General features: G+C 43.1%; 1 protein-coding gene and 1 long non-coding RNA gene across 2 annotated transcripts in view; one reads left to right on the top strand and one right to left on the bottom strand.

The window, feature by feature from the left end:
* LOC147108646 (cadherin-4-like) overlaps positions 1-17,282 on the bottom strand; it is a 735,941-nt gene that overhangs the window by 237,790 nt on the left and 480,869 nt on the right. The gene's annotated exons all lie outside the window — the stretch shown is intronic.
* LOC147108647 (uncharacterized) lies at positions 802-7,024 on the top strand. Its single transcript, XR_015080619.1, has 3 exons — positions 802-1,511; positions 1,714-1,808; positions 5,558-7,024. It is a non-coding gene; the product is annotated as an uncharacterized LOC147108647 (long non-coding RNA).

Genomic DNA, 17,282 nt, shown 5'->3' with positions numbered 1-17,282 from the left:
GGCTAACCAAATTAGTAACAATACTGTGGAGGAGGAATTCCTGGAAAGTATACGGGATGGTTTCCTGGACCAATATGGCGAGGAACCAACTAGACATCAGGCCATCTTAGACTGGGTATTATGTAATGAGAAAGGATTAATTAGCAATCTTGTTGTGTGAGGCCCCTTGGGGTGAAGCGATCATAATATGATAGAATTCTTCATTAAGATGGAGAGTGAAGTATTTGACTCACAGGCTAGGGTCCTGAATTTAAATAAAGGAAACTATGATGGTATGAGGCGCAAGTTGGCTAGGATGGATTGGGGAATGTTATTTAAAGGGTTGACGGTGAATAGGCAATGGCAAACATTGAAAGATTGCATGGATGAACTACAGAATTTGTTCATCCCTGTTTGGCATAAAAATACAACAAAGAAGGTGACTCAACCGTGGCTAACGAGGAAAATTATGGATAGCATAAGATCCAAGGAGAGGACATATAATTTGGCCAGAAAAAGCAGCAAACCTGAGGATTGGGAGCAGTTTAGGATTCAGCAAAGAAGGACAAAGGGATTAATTAAGAGGGGGAAAATAGAGTATGAGAGTAAGCTTGCAGGGAACATAAAAACTGACTGTAAAAGCATCTATAGATATGTGAGGAGAAAAAGATTGGTGAAGTCAAGTGTAAGTCCCTTGCAGTCAAAATCAGGGGAATTTATAATGAGGAACAAAGAATTGGCAGCCCAATTAAATACATACTTTGGTTCTGTCTTCACAAAGGAGGACACAAATAACTTCCCAGAGATGTCGGGGAGCATAGAGTTTAATGAGAGGGAGGTTTGGAAATATGATTTTGCCCTTACTAGTGCATGATGGGATACTTGACATCTAATGTATTTTTGTACCATTGCCTGTGGACTAAAACCAAGTCAGCAGCAACTAACGTAATCTTCTGACCTATTGCAATTAAGTTAATCACAACCTGCCAGAACAATACATTGCAGAACTATTGGGTAACCGCACTGCTAATGACATCTGGCCAAAGAATGAAAACAATTCTGTTAAAGGTCAATCTCGTTTCTCTTTATACATGATCATATTGAACTTGTGTTCTTCACTGTATAAATATGATAATCAGACATGAGTGAGCAAATCATTTTTTGGTGACAAGATTCAAACAAAACCGCCTGACAGAATATAATTAACTAACTTTGTCTGAAGACATTTCTGTCCTGCTGACCTTTTGATTGTCCTTGTTTAAACTCTTAATGTGTTTAAGATGATACAATACCATTACACGTAATCTATGGAATGCTTGCTTGTTTGAGTATATAAATATGTTGCATTTGCTGATGTCCTTTAGAGATGTTGGCCTAGCCTTTGTCCAGGCAGCTCTCTCCTTGTATACACTTGTATGCAAGTAAAATAAAGCTTTGCTTATCTGACGGTACAGTTTGTTTCAGAGTCTTACTCGGAGTCGAGACTTCGACAGTATTTCTTGGAGGTTCCACCGAGATCGCTTGCTGTACCGGTGAGTAAATGGACGAAGACACGGTATCTTTCTGGGAACGAATCCTAACTGGCCAGTTATAAGTGGCATTAGCCACCAAAGGGATTCCATCTCAGTCTGAAAACTAGTGTCTTCTGTTTGCTATTGGCTACAGTACTGCGATCAGTTGAGACTCATTTTTCCAGGGTTGAGTTGTCATTTTTGTAATTATTTCCTCTTTCAGTCTATCAGAAAAGGAGACGATTTCGGAAACCTGAGCCCTGAAATAGACCGTCCAGATAAGACACAGTAAAGTCAGGTGATCCCGGACTAAGAAAGGTACCAAGGGTAAAAGGAAAAGCGCTAGAAGTTTGATACTGCAGTGGGGGTGGGTCCCCCGGAGATTAAGTTAAGACTATAGTAGGGGGTGGGTCCCCCGGAGATTAAGAAGCTGGAGAGAGAGTCTTGCGGCAGAAGGCAGGAGACCTTCAGAGATAGTAGGGGTGGGTCCCCCGGAGATTAAGAAGCCGGAGAGAGAGTCTTGCGGCAGAAGGCAGGAGACCTTCAGAGATTTCATTAAAGTATAAGGACTCAGTTCTGCAGTGGCGAATAACACAGACTGAGAATTGTCTATTGTTCAGTATATAGTATAAGATTTTAATGAGTTACCTAATTTGTTTACCTGTGTGGTCTGCCGCGTTAGTTATTATTAGTCTTGTTATTGTTAGTACGTGTTTCTTTTCATCTCTTACAGCAACTTGGTTGCAAAATCGCAAAGGGGAAACAGGTTATTGCGATCCAGAGAAATTACGCCTAGTTGAGACTAACCAACAGGAAAGTCCCAATTAAGTAAAAAAAAAAGGGTGCCAAATCTAGTAAAATCCCAGAGAAAGGCACCCCTGCTTGTTATATTTTTCAAAACTGCGGTCAAGTTTCAATCAATGACCTGCCAAGGTGATCCAGATGGACCCGAAATGGGAAATACCCATTTCCACCAGATGGCACCTTTAACATAGACAGAATTACCTGTCTAGAGGAATGCCTCATAAAAACAAAGGGACCCAACTAGAAAAGGAAAAAAAGAAGTAAATTGGTCAGCCTTCTCAGATTGGAAAAAGGAAGCAGAGAGGCGACGCGAACGAAGTATAGAAGTTAGTAAACATAATAAAAAGAGGGATGAGATTAATCAGGAACAGAATAAACAACAAAAAGTTAAACAAATCAGGGTTGGCAGGGTCCACAAAATTTATCTGGAAACAGAAATACCCAAGCCCAGGTTCACACTCGTCCACAGACTAATTGGACAACTAGCAATCCCTGGGGAAATCAAAGTGGCCCAAACGAACAGTTTGGACAAAATCCAAATTGTTCAGCATGACGTTACTTAGAGCCCACCCCAGACATTGCCCAGGAACAACAAGCTGTGGTACAATTGCCTGCAGTATCATTAAATTCTAAAGAAGAGCCATTTATAAATTTAAATATGAATGGAACACAAGTTCCATTTTTTGGTAGACACTGGAGCAACTAATTCGGTCTTGACTAAACAATATGCAGTAGGAACACCTTGTACCAATCAGTGTCAAGTGTGTAGGACTTTCAGGAACAACCCAGACTATGGTATGGCCCACTCCATTGGATGTACAGATGAAAGACTTTCATGAACAGCATGCATTCTTATTATCTGAAGATGTTCCCATCAACTTATTAGGAAGAGATTTGTTGTGTAAAATGAAAGCAGTGATATCATGTACGGAAAAAGGACTGAAGGTACATGTTCCAACTGACAGATGCGGGATTGTACCCATTGCAGGTCCACAATTCTCCTATTTTGTATTGTTGGACTAATCATGATGACAACCTCAGTAAACAATTACTGATGGCTGTGGGAGCATTGCAGTATGTCACAAGATCAGTATCAGAATACCAGAAGCAGTTTAATTTGGGACATTGGCATGATAAATTGCACTGTATAGCCTATTATGACAAAACGGGAGAAGATCTAGAAGTGGCAATTAATTACAAGCCCTTTCTGCATCAGAAATATTCACTTAAAATCCGAAGAATTTTAATTGGGCAAGAAGGAATAGCGTCACCAATCTTGTTGACCCAAACAGCATGGGAATTATTCAGGGTAAAAGACTCTAAGCCACACTGTACACTATCAGTGGCGCATGAATTCAAATCTTCTGATCTAGGACAGATGGTCCTACGCCTATCAAAAGCTGCAGTTCAACAGGAGTGGAGAATAAGTCAGGGTTGGTTCAAGACCTAAGAGCAGTTAACGAGTCTGTTCTCCCTGCCTACCCGGTGGTCCCAAACCCAGCCACTATCCTGACCAGTATACCTCCTAATTCAAGGTATTATATGGTCATTGATCTCTGCTCAGCCTTCTTCAGCATTCCTATTCACCAAGATTCCCAGTTCCTGTTTGCCTTCACGTTCAAAGGAACCCAATACACATGGGCCAGGCTGCCACAAGGCTATACAGAAAGCTCAACTATCTTTTCGCAGTGCCTCAAACATGATTTACAGGACATTGTCTTAACCGATGGGTTAACCCTCATACAGTACGTAGACGACCTGCTAATTGCATCACCTACCCAAGAGGCATTGTGAATCAGTGACTCAGCTTATCACTAAGCCTCGTATAGACATTGTAGAAACTCCTCTGGACAATAGCGATTTTATATTTTATGTGGATGGATCAGCCCTCAGAGACGAAAAGGGCTCGCCAAAAAGTGCATATGCCATTTCCGATGATCATTCAATTATCGAAGTATGCTCACTACCATCTTTCTTTTCAGCACGACAAGCAGAACTGTTTGCCGTTACAAGAGCATGTATTTTAGCTACAGGAAAATCAGTGAATATTTATATTGACTCTCGGTATGCATTTGGAGTCACTTATAATTATGGTCAAATTTGGAAACTTAGAGGATTCCTGACTTCATCAGGATCTACAGTTAAAAATGCTGAACAAATTGATAACCTTTTAAAGGCTCTCCAGTGTCCTACAAAAACTGCTGTTATTAAATGCAAAGCACATACAGGCAATCAAGACCAGGCTTCTTTGGGCAATGATAGGGCGGATCGAGCAGCTAAGGCTGCTGCTCTATCTGATACAGGGTCACAAGTGTCTGCATATGTTCTTAGAAATAAAGATCCAGACAATCCCCCACCCACAATTGATGATGTTTTGGCCTATCAATTACAGGCCAGTCCGGACGAAGTGTTAGCTTGGGTGAATGATTCTTGTTTTAAAACACCTGAAGGAGTATGGGTCTACCATGACGGCCGCATGGTGGCTCCCAAGTCAATACTCCCATGGATTGCCCGATGTGTCCACATGTTCACATGCAGGCAAAGGGGGGATGGCAGACTATATCACACAAACTTGGTATTCACCAGGCATTGAAAATTACAAAAGAAATTAGTGAACAATGCATTACCTGCCAAACAATGAACCCAGGTAAAACGGAAAAGGTATAGGCTGCCTCCCATCCAAATCCAACAGGACCCTTTGTACATTTACAGATGGATTTTATTGAATTACCGGTATGTTTAGGATTTAAGTATGTATTAGTTATTGTAGATGTGTTTTCACGATGGATTGAAGCCGTTCCATGTAAAAAAAAAGATGCAGTTACTGTTGCAAAATGTTTGTTAAAAGAAATTGTACCACGATTTGGTATACCTGCACAACTTTCAAGTGACAATGGATCACATTTTACTGGGACAGTTGCGCGAGAAATGTGTAAGGCTTTACAGATCAACCAACACTTCTACTGCAGCTATCATCCACAGTCAGCGGGACTGGTAGAAAAATATAATGGTATGCTGAAAAGTAAACTTTCCAAACTCTGCAGCGAGACAGGACTTAAATGGGTCGAACTGTTACCCTTGGCATTGATGGTAAGGCGATCAGCAACAAACAGAACGACGGGACTGTCACCACGTGAAGTCGTCATGGGACGACCTCAGAGACTGCCATTTTCTGCACCCTTCACTGCCAAGCAGATGGACATTCACAAGATGAATGAACATATGTTGAATTATTGCATTGCCTTAACTAAGTGTATTTCCAGTTTCCACCAACAGGTCAAGCAAGCCCAGGTTGAACCAGCTGAAGGAAGGTGCCATAACCTAGAACCAGGAGACAACGTATACGTGAAAGTATTCAAGAGAAAAGTATTCAAGAGAAAGAACGGTCTCCAACCCAGATTCGAAGGTCCGTACCAAGTACTCCTAGCAACTAATACTGCTGTAAAGGTGAAAGAGAGACCAACATGGATCCACGCTTCCCACTGCAAAAGAGCTCCAGAAAACAAGGAAAAGGAATCACCAACCCCATCAGTAAATGGAACTGGACATTAGGACTATGTTTCCTTGGGACACTTATAATACCTGCAATGCCCGAATTGTATATAAATACATTTTTGTATATGGCATACACGTACGCAACGGTAAGCGCTTCCAGCTGTTGGGTTTGTGCCCATGTTCCCATACATAGTAAAGGGGGAGTTCCATTAAGAACTATCCCCTTCAATGAGTCAGAGATGATGGAATGGATTTTACGCCAAAATGGGAGTATTACCAAGTATGAGTTAAATGGTCCCAAAAAGATTATAGTAGATGAAGACTGGCAAAGGCATTGGACCTCGGCAGGGTATGATTTGGACACCCTCAAAGGATGGTATCAGCCTAAGTATGACCATGCCAGACAGCTCCCCTCCCTGGTCCTCACCAATACATCTGGGATAGGGAGACCAGTAAGCTCATTGTGCCTGGATAAGAGTAAGAGTAGAGGACCAAGCGTTGGCCACAGTTATTATGCAGAACCAGTTAAAGTAATGATGCAGGTACAGATCAAGGACCTATTTGATGGTGAAGGAAAGATTAAATGCAATCTTGCTAGACTAGGTTGTCCTTGATAAGGACAAAAGGAGGGAATGTGGAAATATGATTTTGCCCTTACTAATGCATGATGGGATACTTGACATCTAATGTATTTTTGTACCATTGCCTGTGGACTAAAACCAAGTCAGCAGCAACTAACGTAATCTTCTGACCTATTGCAATTAAGTTAATCACAACCTGCCAGAACAATACATTGCAGAACTATTGGGTACCCGCACTGCTAATGACATCTGGCCAAAGAATGAAAACAATTCTGTTAAAGGTCAATCTCGTTTCTCTTTATACATGATCATATTGAACTTGTGTTCTTCACTGTATAAATATGATAATCAGACACGAGTGAGCAAATCATTTTTTGGTAACAAGATTCAAACAAAACCTCCTGACAGAATATAATTAACTAACTTTGTCTGAAGACATTTCTGTCCTGCTGACCTTTTGATTGTCCTTGTTTAAACTCTTAATGTGTTTAAGATGATACAATACCATTACACGTAATCTATGGAATGCTTGCTTGTTTGAGTGTATAAATATGTTGCATTTGCTGATGTCCTTTAGAGATGTTGGCCTAGCCTTTGTCCAGGCAGCTCTCTCCTTGTATACAAGTAAAATAAAGCTTTGCTTATCTGACGGTACAGTTTGTTTCAGAGTCTTACTCGGAGTCAAGACTTCGACAGAGGAACTGAATGAAATCAGTATTTGTAGGGAAATGGTGTTAGGGAAATTGATGGGATTGAAGGCCAATAAATCCCCAGGGCCTGATAATCTACATGCTAGGGTACTTAAGGAAGTGGCCCTAGAAATAGTAGGTGCATTGCTGGTCATCTTCTAACATTCGATAGAATCTGGAACAGTACCCATGGATTGGAGGGTAGCTAATGTTACCCCACTATTCAAAAACGGTGGTAGAGAGAAAATGGGGAATAATAGACTGGTAGGCCTGACATCGGTAGTGGGGAAAATGCTAGAGTCCATTATAAAAGATGTAATAGCAGAGCACTTGGAAAACAGTGACAGGATCGGACAAATTCAACATGGATTTACAAAAGGTAAATCATGCTTGACTAATCTACTGGAATTTTTTGAGGATGTAACTGGTAGAATAGATAAGGGAGAACCAGTGGATGTGGTGTATTTGGACTTTCAGAAGGCTTTCGATAAGGTCCCGCATAAGAGATTAGCATGTAAAGTTAAAGCACATGGGATTGGGGGTAAGGTATGGACTTGGATAGAGAACTGGTTGGCAGACAGGAAGCAGAGAGTTGGAATAAACGGGTCTTTTTCCGAGTGGCAGGCAGTGACTAGTGGGGTACCGCAGGGATCGGTGCTAGGACACCAGCTATTCACAATATATATTAATGATCTAGACAAGGGAACTTGTTGTAATATCTCCAAGTTTGCCGACGACACAAAGCTGGGTGGGCGTGTGTGCTGTGGGGAGGATGCCGAGAAACTCCAGGATGATTTGGACAGGTTGGGTGATTAGGCAGATGCATAACAGATGCAGTATAATGTGGATAAATGCGAGTTTATCCACTTTGGTGGCAAAAACAGGAAGGCAGATTATTATTTGACCGGCAGTAGATTGGGAGAAGGGGAAGTGCAACGAGACCTGGGTGACCTTGTGCACCAGTCGCTGAAGGTAAGCATGCAGGTGCAGCAGGCAGTTAAGGCGGCAAATGGTATGCTGGCCTTCATAGCGAGAGGATTCGAGTACAGGAGCAAGGATATCTTGCTGTAGTTGTATAGTGCCTTGGTGAGACCACACCTTGAGTATTGTGTGCAGTTTTGGTCGCCTTATCTGAGGAAGGATGTTCTTGCCATGGAGGGAATGCAGCGAAGATTCACCAGACTGATACCTGGGATGGGAGGAATGACGTATGAAGAGAGATTGAGTCCCGATGGCTGGGGAGTCCAGAACCAGGGGTCTCAGTCTAAAGATAAAGGGTAAGCCATTTAGGACAGAGATGAGGAGGAATTTCTTCACCCAGAGAGTGGTGAACCTGTGGAATTCTCTACCACAAAAGGCAGTTGAGGCCAATTCATTAAATATATTCAAGAAGGATTTAGATATATTTCTTAAGGCTAAAAGGATCAAGGGATATGGGGAGAAAGCAGGGACAGGGTATTGTATTTGGATGATCAGCCATGATCTCATTAAATGGTGGAGCAGGCTCGAGGTGCCGAATGGCCTACTCCTGCTCCTATCTTCTATGTTTCTATGAATCATACTCTTAAGGATTCAGTGCAACAACCTGCTTTCAAATGTATTTGGAAATCCTGTTATTTTTTTCTTGAATTCTTCTAATGAACTGCTAGAATGGTCTGAAACCCAGCTCATCCTGCCATTTTGGAGGTTGCGGCAAACCTATCATGGATTGAATGCTGACCTCCAACTGATGGGGTGATTTCTATGCTCATAATAGGTCCTGGTAGAAAGTGATCCACCTCAGCACCTGCTCAATAGAGATTGTGAAGTATAACAGATACAGGAAACTTTTTTTTTATCCGGCACGGATGGGACCGACGTGGTGCCGGTTCATCAAAAATTCCGGATAACTGAACGCTATAGTAAAAGATACGGCGCTGAGAGCTCGGTATAAAGCAACAAACCCTGCAGCTTCAAAACAATGGCCACAAGTTGCAAGTGTCTCTGTAGCTTAGCAACAGCTGCAGCCACACCCTTGCACAGCAACACATGGAGGAAGGCAAGTAATAAAAGTTACCTGAACCTACTCCTGAATTTTGCCGGTTAACCGAGATTTCTGGTTATTTAGGTGCCGGTAAATCGAAAGTTTCCTGTAGTAGATTCGCTGCCAAATGTAAATTCTCATATCAGAATGCATGTTTTGACCTTCACAATCCAAAATCTTTCTTTAAATTGCCAAAGAAATGATCTTGGTGAATCAATCACAGAGGGCTGGATTTTGCAGGGGGGAGGGGGGAATCAGTGGGCGTGATCGGTGGCGGGTCGGGTGGGAAAGTGTTTTTTTTCCCCAGGTTGGCAACCCGCTGTTATCCCACCATCACGCACCTTTACCAAATGTCGGGTCTGTCAGCACTGAGCCACGGTAAACAAGCCACTAATTTTGCATTTGACATGTCGCCCACTGGTTTTCAGCTATGCCTACACCTCGTCTGTGAAGCTGAGGCGGGACGTCAGTGGCCATTGAATCAGCTGATGAGTTGGCAGCTTCAAATAGCAAGTCAAAGTTCCCAGCTGATTGAGACATGTTCCCTTAACCATTGGATTCTCTAAACTGCATTTCCACTACAGATTCAGAATGCTGCAATCTTTACACCAGTCTCCATCCAGTCTGACATCATTACCTCTCCCACCATTGACAAATCACTTCTGTCATCTCTACTTCAACTACCATCGATTCCATCAGCATGGGTGCTCTTGAAACTCTCTCACCTTGGTCCTCAGAATCCCACCACGATCAGCTGCAGCACCAGCAGTACCAACAATACCAGCCTTCTCCGCAATCAACTGATGCTGCACAGGGCACAGGCCATCAGCACCCGACAACATTGCTGACTGGGAGGCCAGGGATGGCCAGATTTACTTCACTTGACGCTGCACTCCCTGGCTGCCACATGATGTGCCAGGTTGGCACCATCCCTCACCAACACCATAAAGCATCCCTACAATGCCCAAGCCATTCTTTTCACACTCATCAGCATTGCAGGGGGTACCATTATGTCTCACCATTCACTGCAACTCGCTAAGCCACTTCTAAAGGTGCACACAAATCTGTCCAAGAACTCAAAGTGTTGAATATAAAGGTTTCAATGTTTGACATCACATTAACAAAAACTTTCCATTAATATTGGATAAAACAATCAAGTGCCTACCTTTGTGTGTTGTTAGTTGGTATGATTGCATTAGGATGAGGGTGAGGGGTGGCTAGTGAGATGGGGAAGTGATAATGTAGATAGAGGGGGATGGGTGGAGGTGCAAGGTAAGTTGGTGTGAGTAAGGATGTGCAGCAGTAGGGTAGGGAAGGAAGAGTGATGGGGATGTGATGAGAGGCACAGCAGAATGCGGTTGAGTGTGGCTTTGCAGTAACGTTTCATGATCTACTGAGATCATTGAAAGGTTGGCGCCACTGCACCCAGGTCCTCTGGACGACATCCCTGCTTGTGCCCTCCTCTGCAATGTGCAACCAGGTTGCGTTGATTTCCTAGGGAGGTCTCTTTCACCCATGGGAAGGGACGAGAACCTCCCTGGGTGCTGTGGCTCCCTCCATAAGCATATGGAGGGTGTCATGGGAGAGCCTGGGTGCAACCCTGCACCTCAGTGCAGTGTTTGTCAGTGTTTGCAGCACCTCAATGCTGTAGAACACGGACAGCACAAATGTCAAATTAAAGTTGGCCGTGGTCTCTTTAAGGAAACCGGCTGATGACGAGTCATCAAATGACTTCACCAGACCTGCTTCCTCTAATTGGCCGGGAAATGCGCTGGGCGGGTTTAACAAGCCCGATCAAGGGAAAGTCATTTCAGAGGCCGGGATGGAGACAGCAGCGGGGTCGGGACCCGCCACCGACGTTGCCCGTCATGGACCTGCCGAGGTTCGTAAAATCGCAGCCAGTGTTTGAATCCTGGCCCCAATTTAAGCCACAGATTTCTTTACTTAACTAACAGATCTCCATTAACATTGCTCATCAGTGATCTGGGATCTGGAGCATGTTTGTAATGCTTAGCTGTTAACATGGCCTGTCACCTTAAAATCTTGGCCTCAATAAGCAAAGCAAGGAAATTGCAGCTAGTTGTAAAACATGGAAGTTAATCACAGGGCAATTGTGACCACTTGTAAATTTCAGGCTCCAGGCCAATGACTTTTTATAAAATATTTTGTTTAAGGTTATTTTGCATCTGTAACAAAATGCAACATTTTGAAATGTATTGGATGCCAGCCAGGCGCAAGATGTATATCATGCATCTAGCTTATATATTAGGACATTTCCCATGATAATGTTCACAGTAAGTCAGAGGATGTGCTTTTATTTATACAAAGGCAGAAACATTAGAATACGTAAAACACAATGGCCCTGAAATTCCCATGGGATTCTACCAGTCTCTTGTGGTAACTGGTGGGAGACCGGTGGAACCTCCAGGGAACTGGCACAAATGGCCATTTTCTGCCATTCATGTTGTTTCCCTGAGGCTTCCACTGGTCTACTGGCAGAGCTATGATGGGAGACGGGTAACAACCCCATAGGATTTCAGGTCCAATGTATTAGTCTTCTGCTGAAGTGTCACGTTCAGTCGAGTTATTAATTAATCACTGAGTTCATACAGAGGTCAATTAAGAAGTTGCAGATATCCTGGCTTCAGTATTGTGTGTTCCCGAAGAGTTATTTTGTTTCTTCACAATGTTCTTCTGAGTGTGAAACAGAAAGTTGGAATGCGGCACTTAAAGCATGACAGACAAAAGTGAAAACAGGAAATGCACACTAGTTAGGGTTGCAAAGGGGTGGAAAGTTTCCGGTAAATTTCCGGAAATTTTCCACGGGAAGTTCAGCTTGGGAATTTTGCCCAAAAAAGCACATGCTAGCATAATATTGTTTTTTTTGTATTTCTTTCTTTTTTCCCACAGGTCCTCTCTTAAAATTACTAACAGAGATGGAATCTTAATTATTAAGGAATTTCTTAATCAATATATGTTTATCTTCTTACTTGGCTTGTTTTAATAATTACAAGTTTTGTGTGTGACTGTGAACAATTGTGTCCTGATTGGTTGGATGAGTGGATGAGCGATTAGCTCCCTCTATTTGTAATATTTGCATATCGAATTGTGATTGGCCTGCAGGCATCTGTAAGACTGCTATAGTTTTTTTAAGATCCAGGTTAGGGGTCCTGAGGGAAGTCATTTTGTTTTCTGCTGATGTTGTGATGATGCAGTAAGTAAATCAGACTTTATACCAAATAAACCAGTTACTTGTTGAACTCTGTTGTCCTTCAATTTAAAATATACAAAATAATACACTATTGGTGATGTAGCGTCGTGTGTGTACAGGTCATGCTTCCATCACATGGAGCATCAGCAAAAATGTACTCACCCTGTTGCAATCGTGCTGATCGACCGCAGTTCGACACAGGGATGAATGCCCTTTATTTCTCTGCATAGAACAATGCCACGTTTACCGTCGGATGTGTGGAAGCATTTTACCCCAGGCATTAAAGATGGAAAGACTGTGTACATGTGCAAACACTGTAGAAAACCATATGTAAAGAATGCCACAAAGATGCAGCAGCATTTATCCAAATGCAACAACTTCACTCAAAGCTCACAGCAGTCAGCCCAGAGTTCCTCTGCTTCCATTCAAGAAGATGATGGTTCTCATTCAGCATCAGGCTCCTTATCATCAGCAACTCCTGGCCCACTTGGAAGGTTCTTTGATACAATGGATAACCATAGCCAGAAGAATGCAGATGAGTGCCTTGCTTGAGCTGTATATGCAACAGGCTCACCCCTCATGCTCACAGCCAATGTGTACTGGAAGAGATTTTTCAATGTTATTCGCCCTGCATACTGTCCTCCCACCAGACATGCTTTGTCTACTTATTTGCTGGAGGCTGAGTATAACAGAGTCCAAGGAAAGCTCAAAGAAACGATAGCGATGGCAGACTGTGGTGCAGTTATCTCAGATGGGTGGTCAAATGTACGAGGGGAGGGCATCATAAACTACATCGTCTCCACTCCTCTCCCAGTGTTCTTTAAGTGCACAGACACGAAGGACAACAGGCACACAGGCACATACATTGCTGATGAGCTGAAAGCGGTCATCAACGATCTTGGATCACAAAAGGTCTTTGCAGTAGTTACTGACAATGCTGCGAATATGAAGGCTGCTTGGGCTCAAGTGGAGGAGGCCTACCCTCATATTACGTCTATTGGGTGCACAGCTCATGGGCTCAACCTGCTCCTCAAGGACATCATGGGTTTGAGAACCATGGAAGCACTGTACAAGAGAGCCAAGCAAGTTGTTAAGTATGTCAGGGGAAAACAGGTAGTTGCAGCAACCTACAACTCCAAGCAAATGACAAAGAACAAGAACACCACACTGAAGCTGCCCAACAACACTAGATGGGGTGGTGTTGTCATAATGTACAACAGCCTTCTGGAGGGTAAGGAGTCGCTGCAAGAAATGGCAATATCCCAGTCTGGAGATATGGAAACCACCATCAAGAAAATACTGCTGGATGATGTGTTTTGGGAGAGAGTGGTTAGCAGCCTTAAACTACTCTCACCAGTAGCATCTGCAATTGCTCAGATTGAAGGAGATGACGCTGTCTTGTCAGATGTTCTCGGGCTTTTTACTGATTTAAAAGAACAAATCAGCATTGCCCTACCCACATCCCTGCTGCTCAAAGCAGAGGAGAAGGCAATTGTTCAATTCATACAGACGCGTCAAGAATTTTGTGTCAAGCCGATTCATGCTGCAGCATACGTGCTGGACCCAAAGCATGTTGGGAGACCAATACTTTCTGGAGAACAGATCAACAGTGCTTACAGTGTGATTTCTACCCTCTCGCACCATCTCAATCTGGATGTGGGCAAAGTTCTGGGAAGTCTGGCAAAGTTCTCTACCAAGCAAGGTCTTTGGAATGGGGATGAGATATGGGAATCATGCAAGCATATCAGTGCACATACCTGGTGGAAGGGACTTTGTGCATCTGAGGCCCTGTCACCTATTGCATCGGTGATACTCCAAATCCCACCTTCATCAACGGCCTCTGAACGAAACTGGTCACTTTTTGGGAATACGCATACAAAGGTGCGCAACAGGCTGACTAACAAGAGAGTGGAGAAACTGGTGGCTATCCGGGCGAACCTACAACTTATTGAGCCAGATACAGAAGTGTCCACCACACAGCTAGACACTGACACAGAGGAGGAAATGGACACGTCAGAGCCAGAGTCAGAGAATCAGGAGGAGCAATGAGGAGTAGAAGACTCAGAAGACTCATGAGTAGAAGACTCAAAGGGACAAAATAAGGACAAATTACAGGCTAAATAAGCTGACGCTCTTTTTATTTTATTTTAGATGGGTCTTTTTTGTGGGGGTTCAATAAAGTTCAAAATTATAACCTAAATAAAGTTTTGAAAGCCTGTTTTTATTTGTATGGAACAGTATGTCTATTTTGACGACAAAGATAATATAAGGGTCAGAGACAGAAACCATCAGTGTGCAAAAAAACTCAAAATTCCCATAAATTCCCAAAAATCCCCATGGAAAGTTTCCTCTTTTAAAAATTCCCAGAATTTTGCAACCCTAACACTAGTTAAACCATTTAAAAAAAGTATGGCTAGATTCTTACTCTTTCAGATCTCTGTTCAACATATTCAAAAGAAAAATCACAAAAAGGACCACAAGTTATTTGTGCAGAAAGATGAACAAACAGTATGTCCAGTTAGGCTCTAGACACTATATCAAGTTAGCACTGAACACATCAGTAAACAGGGAAACTCCACAAGCTGAAACTGAGCATTCAAACAAAGATCTCTGCAAGTTTAAGGTTTAAAAATAGCTTCCCATATCTTTGAGACTAGAAATACAGATATAGCTGCTGAACTAAAAAAGTGTCTAGATACAATAACGTTGTCAATAGTGGTTTCTGCTAAATTGACGTATCTAACCTTAACCCTAACCACTAACCCATAATAATGCCTAACCCTAATCCTAAACCCTAAATCATGCAGTGTCAACAGCGCAATGCAGGGTCGGCTGCAGTGCCAATAGTCACTCTTGACTAAAAGTCCAGACCTGGCATAGGGGGCCAGAAATTTGTTGATGCTGCTTCTGCTTTACAGGCATAAAATAGGTGCCTAAGCATTCAATATGGTGGGTGGCATGCGGCATACATTCTGCACCGGAAGTGCGCCGCCATATTGGTAAGGACTGAAGTATAGGTGTCCAGGGCCCATGGCTATAATGGGTGTTAGATCTCCTATTTGCAAATGCACAGGGCCTAACGCCTATTTCAGAACCCTTTCCCAAAATTGAATGCGGCTGGCACGGGCCTGCTGTGCTTAGGACAATCAAGGCTATAGAAACATAGAAGATAGGAGCAGGAGTAGGCCATTCGGCCCTTTGAGCCTGCTCCGCCATTCAATGAGATCATGGCTGATCATCCAAATTCAGTACCCTGTCCCTGCCTTCTCCCCATATCCCTTGATCCCTTTAGCATTAAGAAATATATCCAACTCTTTCTTGAATATATTTAATGAACTGGCCTCCACCGCCCTCTGTGGCAGAGAATTCCACAGGTTCACCACTCTCTGGGTGAAGAAATTCCTCCTCATTTCAGTCCTAAATGGCTTACCCCTTATCCTTAGACTATGACCCCTGGTTCTGGACTCCCCGGTCATCAGAAACATCCTTCCTGCATCTAGTCTGTCCAGACCTGACAGAATTTTATAGGTTTCGATGAGATCCCCTCTCAATCTTCTAAACTCCAGTGAGTATAAGCCCAATCGACACAATCTCTCCTCATACGTTATTCCTGCCATCCCAGGTATCAGCCTGGTGAATCTTCGCTGCACTCCTTCCATGGCAAGAACGTCCTTCCTCAGGTAAGGCGACCAAAACTGCACACAATACTCAAGGTGCGGTCTCACCAAGGCCCTGTACAACTATAGCAAGACGTCCTTGTTCCTGTACTCGAACCCTCTTGCTACGAAGGCCAACATACCATTTGCCTTCTTAACCGCCTGCTGCACCTGCATGCTTACCTTCAGCGACTGGTGCACAAGAACACCCCGGTCTCTTTGCACTACCCCGTCTCCCAATCTATTGCCATTCAAATAATAATCTACCTTCCTGTTTTTGCCACCAAAGTGGATAACCTCACATTTATCCACATTATAGTGCATTTGCCATGTTTCTGCCCAATCACCCAAACTGTCCAAATCGTACTGGAGTTTCACGACATCCTCCTCACAGCATACCCTCCCACCCAGCTTTGTGTCATCTGCAAATTTGGCGATATTACATCCAATTCCCTCGTCCAGATCATTAATATATATTGTGAACAGCTGGGGTCCTAGGACCGATCCTTGCGGTACCCCACTAGTCACTGCCTGCCACTCGGAGAACGACCCGTTTATTCCAACTCTTTGCTTTCTGTCCACCAACCAGTTCTCTATCCAAGTCAATACCTTGCCCCCAATCCCATGTGCCTTAATTTTGCACGCTAATCTCTTATGTGGGACCTTATCGAAAGCCTTCTGAAAGTCCAAATATACCACATCCACTGGTTCTCCCTTATCTATTTTACCAGTTACATCCTCAAAAAATTCCAGTAGATTAGTCAAGCATGATTTATCTTTTGTAAATCCATGTTGACTTTGTCCGATCCTGTCACTGCTTTCCAAGTGCTCTGCTATTACATCTTTTATAATGGACTCTAGCATTTTCCCCACTACCGATGTCAGGCTTACCGGTCTATAATTCCCCGCTTTTTCTCTACCACCTTTTTTGAATAGTGGGGTAACATTAGCTACCCTCCAATCCATGGGTACTGTTCCAGAGTCTATCGAGTTCTGAAAGATGACCAGCAATGCATCTACTATTTCCAGGGCCACTTCCTTAAGTACCCTGGGATGTAGATTATCAGGCCCTGGGGATTTATCGGCCTTCAGTCCCATCAATTTTCCTAACACCATTTCCCTACAAATACTGATTTCTTTCAGTTCCACCCTTTCATCAGACCCTATGTTCCCCGGCATCTCTGGGAGGTTATTTGTGTCCTCCTTTGTGAAGACAGAACCAAAATATGTATTTAGTTGGTCTGCCATTTCTTTGTTCCCCATTATAAATTCCCCTGATTCTGACTGCAAGCGACCTACGTTTGACTTCACCAATCTTTTTCTCTTCACATAT

Source organism: Somniosus microcephalus, chromosome 13 (genome assembly GCF_052327205.1).
Source record: "Somniosus microcephalus isolate GS21.2 chromosome 13, FLI_Smic_1.0, whole genome shotgun sequence".
Lineage (NCBI taxonomy): Eukaryota > Metazoa > Chordata > Chondrichthyes > Squaliformes > Somniosidae > Somniosus > Somniosus microcephalus.
This window is presented reverse-complemented; position numbering and strand designations above follow the sequence as displayed.